This window comes from Quercus suber, unplaced genomic scaffold (genome assembly GCF_002906115.3).
Source record: "Quercus suber isolate HL8 unplaced genomic scaffold, Cork oak 2.0 scaffold_4, whole genome shotgun sequence".
Lineage (NCBI taxonomy): Eukaryota > Viridiplantae > Streptophyta > Magnoliopsida > Fagales > Fagaceae > Quercus > Quercus suber.
In genome coordinates, this window is record NW_027069470.1 from 3,508,559 (window position 1) to 3,514,691 (window position 6,133).

The window sequence follows — 6,133 nt, forward strand, 5'->3', positions numbered from 1 at the left end:
TTGGCGAGTTCCAAGAATATTATATTTTTGTTGAATTATGTTATTTTATTTTGTGAAACTTTGTTATTTTAAATTTGAATTGAAGTGTATGCACTTCTTTTGGAATGTAAAGAACTTATTACTAGATGAATGTTATATTTTCGTTGAATTATATTATTTTGAATGTGGGTTGAAGACTTGAAGTGTGTGCACTGCTTTTTGGGATGTAAAAATAATTATTTCTAGATAGATGTTATATTTAATATTATGCAGGTTGAAATGGATTGTGTTACATTCATGTCAATCCAACATGACTTGTTTATTAAGCGTGTCAAATGGGTTGGGTCAGGTCAACCCGCCTTATTAACAGGTCGGGTTAGGGTTGAAGGATCATGACACGATTATTAAATAGGTTGGGTTAGGGTTGAGCCATTTAGTCGAATACCCCTACCTCGACACAACACGAACCTGACACGCTAACCCGAATTGACACCCTACAAAAAATATAGGATATGGATAGGTATTGACTATGAATACTTGAGCAAAAATAGAGTCTCCATGTGTCCTAATTTCATATAAACCGTCATTTATTTTTCACTACTCATAATCTATCACACCCACTAGTTTAAACTTTAAAGTCTCAGTGTGGCCCCAATTCACAAACATGCTTACAATTTTTTGTTAAGAAAATTCATTAGATAGTTTGGGAGCACCGCTACACAAAACTTTCTTCAGCCCTTTGTAAAAGTCTCAAACTCAAATGAAATGGGAATTTTTTTTTTTTTTTAAATGTTACATATACAACATTTTCACAACACATCGTAAATGGTAAGTTGTTATTAGTTATAATTTGAATCCACAACTTCAATTACTTTTTTACATACTCATAATAACTAATAACAACTTATCATGTAAAATTTATTGTGAAAATATTATAGATATAATATTTCCCTTCTTCTCATTTTTCTTGAAAATGAGTAACATGTGGCTAACTGGCTACTGCTACACAAACAACAAAGATGATGATTACTAGTCATGAATGCGTACATGGGAAAGAGCTAGCTAGGATTTCAATAATTTATAATTGACGAGAATGCACAATGGGTGCTATAGATGTGATTGAAGGAGACAACCAAATACTGACCTGGATACAAAAACTATTAGGGACAGTAATTTACGTAAAAGAGGAAATAAGGATTTTGGGTTTAGTTTTGTGAGAAACGTTATTAGAGCTGCTCACAAACTAGCCTCCGATGGGGTGGAATGTAAAGACTTAGGCCGTGTTTGTTTTGGTTTCAAATCACTTTTGGAAATGTTTTTTCGTAAATGCGGGTGTTTAGTTGCACATGAAAAATAAATTTATCGGAAAATATTTTTAGTTGACCGTGTGTTTTAATGGCTTTGACCCAGAAATTGGTTTCAGTCCAAATTTTCACTTCAAACCATTTCTGGACTCACGCGCTCTCTCTCTCTCTCTCTCTCTCTCTCTTCACGCCTTCAAATTTGCCGATGAAACTAGAGCCCAGATCACGCCACAAACCCAGAGCCCAGATCACACCTTCAACTTCGCCGATCTACGAAACCACAAACCGATCTTCGACCCACGAGCCTTCGACTTCGCCAGCGACCCATAGCCTTTGCACCACGAACCCACAAACTGATCTCTCTCTCTTTGTGATTTTGATTTTTTGTGTGATTTTGATTGACCCACAAACCAATCTACGTTTCTGTGTGATTTTGATTTTTTACTCTCTCTTTGATCTCTAATTTTGTTGTTGTTGTTGTGGTGGTGTGGGTGGTAGTGTTTTGGTGGTTTTCCTGTTGTGTGGTGGTGGGTTTTGTGTGGGTCGTGGTGGAAAATAGTATTTTCAAAATGTTACCAAACACATGAAAATATTTTTTAGAACAATTTTCATAATGCAACCAAACACTTGAAAATATTTTCTTTTTCCGAAAATAGCATTTTCGAAAAATATTTATTTTCCGAAAAATATTTTACATTAACTAAACACAGCCTTAGTGTGCACTGAACTTCCTCCAAATTGGCAATTCCCAATATTAGATGGGGATGAACATTGCAACTGATTTTTTGAAGAAATATGATTGTTTCTACCATTTGGAAAAAAAAATATGAATGTAATTCACTGTTCACTAGAAGATTGCTAACTGAATTATATCTTACTAAACAAGATGACAATCGCAAAATTACACCTCAGATTGGCCCAAATATCAGGCCAAAATGGATATTTGCCCATTTTGCCCAAAACAAGTAGCAAAATGCTCCTGCTCTGAAACTATTTAGCTATATGCTCCTATTTTAAAATCGATTTTTTAAAAATCAAGTTTCAATGAAAAACTCGATTTTTAGAAAATCGAGTTATAAGCAAAAATACTTTTTTAAAAAAAATTACATGAAAGTCGAGTTCTATGTAACATTTTGCAAGTAACTTGATTTTTATTAAATCAAATTTTAAAACATGAGTATTTTACTATATAGTTTCAGAACATAATATCTTATTATGTATTTTGGACAAAAAAAGTAAATACCCACTTTGACCCAAATATTGTACAAACCTGAATGACAATAAAATTTCTTACAAATAACAACTCTTAGTGGGAAGGGAAGACAAGGATTTGAAAAAAAAAAAAAAAAAAAAACATACAACACAAAAGCAGATTATGATGGTAAACTGATTATGCATTTGTATACTCTTTTGGAACATTCACGCCATTCCCACATGCAGAGGGCCCACCCATTATCTCCCATTTAATGCCTGAGATCATAATCTTTTATTTTAGCCATGCCACTACAATCACGCATTCCGTATTACGAGAATACTCGCCATAAACATTATATCAAATGATATTTTTACAAATTTTCACAATAGGTAATTTACTAATTGTTATTGTTGAGAAAAAAATAATCTTAATGTTAAGTTTAAATTTGAATTAATAACAATTAACTATTTGTAATTTTTATAAAAATATTATAAACTCAATACCTTTCTGATTTAAAACACAATTAAAAAAATAAGTGTATACGAAGCGTGTGACAGTCAGCGTGAAATAAGATTTTTTTAATGTAATAACATTATCCTGAAAGAATATGCTAGTGCTTCAAGCTGAAAGGTCAATTAAAATAAAACTGCTATTTTTGATGAATAAATAAAACTACTATTTTACTCATCTGCTACAATGGCATAAAATAATTGAAACATAATGATGACCAATTATACCACCACTAGTCACGAGTCATGACAAGTATCTTGGCTTATCGACAGAGACAAAGCTAGGGGGGCCGCTGGGCCCTGGCCGCCTGACTTTTTAAAATTTTTATTAACAGTGCTTATATATTCCTAAATTTTCTGCAATCAGTACAATAATAATAAAAAAGACAAACAAATTCTTTGTCAATTAAAAATCCTTTTTCAATTAGAAGTACTCCCCCATTACTCCTAATGAAAAAAAAAAAAAAAAAAACTTACGCTGCCACCACGAGTTGCTTCCAACCTCCACTCGATGACTCGCGCCAACTCTGTTCACAGATGCAACACCATTACAAGCTATCAAAAATATCATCAATATACAAAGGTGTAAAAATAATCATACTCACCAATTACACACTGCCAAATAAATTGAATAGTCAAGCCCTTTTCATTAATTATAATTCAATTAAAATTAAGGATCTCAAGTTTAATTTGATGAATTAAACAAATAAATTGAAGAATTAAAGAAATAATGTTGACTTTTTGTTAGATATGGCAATGCATTGTTATAAATTTTGATTTTGGTTTTAAGATAGAGATAGAGATATTGTTTGGTACGGTTAATGTTGACAATCAAGCATGTAAGATACTAGTTTACAAAAATTAAAGCCTCAAAACATTTTTCCCCCAAAGAGTGTGGTTTTCAATTGGGTTGAGCTTTTATTAGTCTATTGTTTCGAAAACCCTTTTGGAAGTGAAAAGAAATAGTGCGCAACCTTTTTTCCAAAAAAAAATAATCACTTATTAATTATCATATAATTTTGAAAAAAATGCTAAAAAAATGTACTATAAAGTTTACTACATAAAGTATAGAAATTGATATAACAATGAATGTGATTGGTAGACTTTGACAATAAAATAAAATGAATGTTTGATTTTTTTTTTTTTTTTTTTTTGGTAATTGATGACACGTCACTTTAAGTTTTATACAATAAAATTTGAATTTTACCCCTTAAAATTTAAGAGTATTTGGATTTTACACCTCAAATTCTAAAACTTCAAGTTATAAAATTCAAATACCCTCAAACTTTAGGAAGTAAAATTCAAACACCTCTAAAATTTATGAGAAAAAATTTAAATTCTGAAATTTTATGGTATAAAATCTAAATATTCTCAAACTTTAAGATTGTAGTTTGCAATTTAGCCTCTTTTTATTTTTTATACAATGGAATGGACCTTTTTTAAAGAGGGATAAAACCATTGAAAAATGGTGGGTACCACTATATCATTGCCCAACAATCTCAAATCATAAGCAACCCTACCGGCCCTATTAAATTTCAGGTGGCCCAACGTTATCAAACTTTTTCACAACTTGCATCATTGCATAAAAGTATGAAACACGTGGAACGAGAGTTTTCGCTTCCTATGGTCTATATTACTTCAAAATTGATTGCAAATTTGTTAACTCGGTTCTGATTAGATCGGAATAAGCGAAATATTCCATACCAATTATAAGATTGGTATACTGAATTCCCTCGTTCCACCTTAATTGGTCAAAATTTCGAAGTATTTCAGCGCTTGTTCCAGCCGGTGTCTGCCAATTTTGTGAAGGGAAAAAAACATTGAGACTCTTGAAATCAAATACAGAATATTTAATATTCGCTATAACAGAAAATGAAGAGATGTAAATTAAATAGTTGTTTGGAGTCTTTTAGTGGCCATGACATGCGTTGTGTTTTGATAAGTTAGCGGCTAGACCTGAGTTTCACCTGTTAGCCACAAAAAAATAATTTTCTAATATGTAAATTAGGCTAAAACTTATGTGAAATTAGGCTAAAACTTAATACATACATCTTATCACACGCAACTATATATACACACATATTTTGGACCGAACACTTGACTTCAAGTCACGATTTCAGTGTAAAAATGTGTGTACAGTTGTATGAGATAAGATGTGTATAATAAACACTACTCATGAAATTAAGAGAATGAAATATGTTTAAAGAGGCTTAACAAACATTTTTCAAGATTAAATGAATATAAATTTGTCAAATTCTAAGTTAATATATTTGGCATTAAATTTATGCCAATAGATGCAGGAAGCGACATCATAAGATGTATATAAAAACCAAATTAATAAGGAAAAGAGTATTCTCATGTATAGGAAATTTAAACCATATGGCATGTACAAATAACCATGGAGAAATATGTTAGACCAAGTAAGAGTATTTGCCGATAATGTATCAAGTTGATATAAGCATCAAAGCCATGCTAATAATGTATCAAGTTGAATCATATGAAGATGTGCAGAGAAATATAAAGAATGAGGTATTAGAAACTTATCTTAGTTACAAGCAACTTACACCTCTCTCTTGGCCTAGTAAATCATGGATTCACGAGGCATTTGCAATAGATCAAACTCCAAGAATTCATGCTACAAAGTGTGAAGTGGCAGCGACTATAATAGCTTTGCTAAGACAGCTTCCATTACTTAAGAAAGATAGATGTTAGCTCCAAGAAATAAGGAAAAGAGGAAGTAATGATTTGAAAATGGGGACACTCCAATTTGTGTAGTTAAAGAACTCATAAACATATTTTGTACACCTGCTGAATATAAAAAAATTGTCCCAGCAAATATGAGTGATTTAAGTGATTCAAATACGTCTCTTATAAATGTGCGTTGTGGTTTCTAGTCCGGAGCTGACATAATCTCCCTTTCTCATGTTATGGGTTCCTTTGCAGTTTATATTAATGTTGGGGTCACTCGAAAACATGCTGAATGATGGGAATATCAGTTGTGGCCATTGGGATTAACTTTCTCCTTTATTGAGCAATGTTCCTCCTTAAAAAGATGATGTTGCAATAACATGGTAACATTGTGTTTGATATACTATATACCAAACAGTTTGTTGCAAGTCTCGTAAGTGATTTCAAAGTAATTTAGG